Source organism: Myotis davidii, unplaced genomic scaffold (assembly GCF_000327345.1).
Source record: "Myotis davidii unplaced genomic scaffold, ASM32734v1 scaffold268, whole genome shotgun sequence".
Classification (NCBI taxonomy): domain Eukaryota; kingdom Metazoa; phylum Chordata; class Mammalia; order Chiroptera; family Vespertilionidae; genus Myotis; species Myotis davidii.
In genome coordinates, this window is record NW_006383015.1 from 3,747,941 (window position 1) to 3,749,037 (window position 1,097).

The 1,097-nt window shown below is 48.7% G+C and overlaps 1 protein-coding gene across 1 annotated transcript in view; it reads left to right on the forward strand.

Annotated features, from left to right (window-relative positions):
- Positions 1 to 6: 6 nt before the first annotated feature.
- Positions 7 to 1,097, forward strand: part of IKZF2 (IKAROS family zinc finger 2) — a 159,974-nt gene continuing 158,883 nt past the window's right edge. The window contains exon 1 of the mRNA XM_015558121.1: positions 7 to 219. The gene's annotated coding sequence lies outside the window, so the exon portion shown is untranslated. The remainder of the gene's footprint in view (positions 220 to 1,097) is intronic.

Sequence of the window (1,097 nt, forward strand, 5' to 3'; positions counted from 1 at the left end):
GTTTGACCAGCTGTCCCGGGCTAACCCTGCTCCTCGCTGAAGATGGAGGAAGTAAAAACAGGATTACCCTTAGCTACGGCTCCACCGCCTTAGTTCCCACCACCCGCCGCAGTGCACAAACACACGTTAGGCACAGGACAGACAGCCCGAGAGAGGACACACTAACAGTAAACACACACAAAAGGGTGATGGGAGTGTGGTACTGCATGCGCTGCTGAGGTAAATCTCCGTTTGGCTTTGGCGTGGGGAAGAGCAGCTCTTGTTTTATTTGTCTTCTGGTTCCGAGGTTGTCGAGATAAATGTGTGTGTGTCTTGATTTGCAAAGGTCGGGGGGGGCGGGGAGCGTTTTCAAAGTTAAGTGTAATTATCTGGCACCTCGTTTTGCACGGTAATGTGATCAAATGACTTGTTGCTGTTAAGCAGGGAGGAGGAGGAGGAGGAGGATAATGTGGGTGTTTTTCTCCGGGGAGCGATGGCTGGTGGGGATGAGTAGGGTCCTGATGTCTGTCAAGGGCGCCCAGGGAACCGGGCTGGCGACGGTGTCCTCTGCCTTCACGTGTCGTCCCCTCCTTGAGATCTGTTTCTGGGATGTTAATCGATTAATCAGTTCTCGCCTCTCTAGCTGTCATGGATTCGGACTTGTTTGGCTTTGTTTTAACTTGAATTCCAAGAAAGATCGGGTAGCTTGGCATAAATTGTAGCTGTCCAGAGAGAAGGTGATAGCCAGATCCTGTTGGAATTTAATAAAAACAAACAAGCAAACAAACAAAACAAAACGGGTATGACACATGCAAAAAGGCAGCAGTTAAGTCACTTTGACAGGTTCCATCCAGGATGGGCGAAAGAGATGGAATTAAGATTTCTTTCTTTCTCTATTTGCCAAAAACACAGTCTTGGGAAGTTGGCCTAGGACCTGGGTTCCTTGCTGGGTTCTGCCTGACTGTCCCTCCCCTCTAACCCCCCCACCTTTTCTTTCAGTTTTCTTGTCTTAGCTTTTGGTCGATTCTTAAAGAACCGGTGGATCAAGTTTTTTCTCTTCTTGTTAATCGCATTGCTGTGGCACTGACTGACCTCTCTCTCTCTCTCTCTCTCTCTCT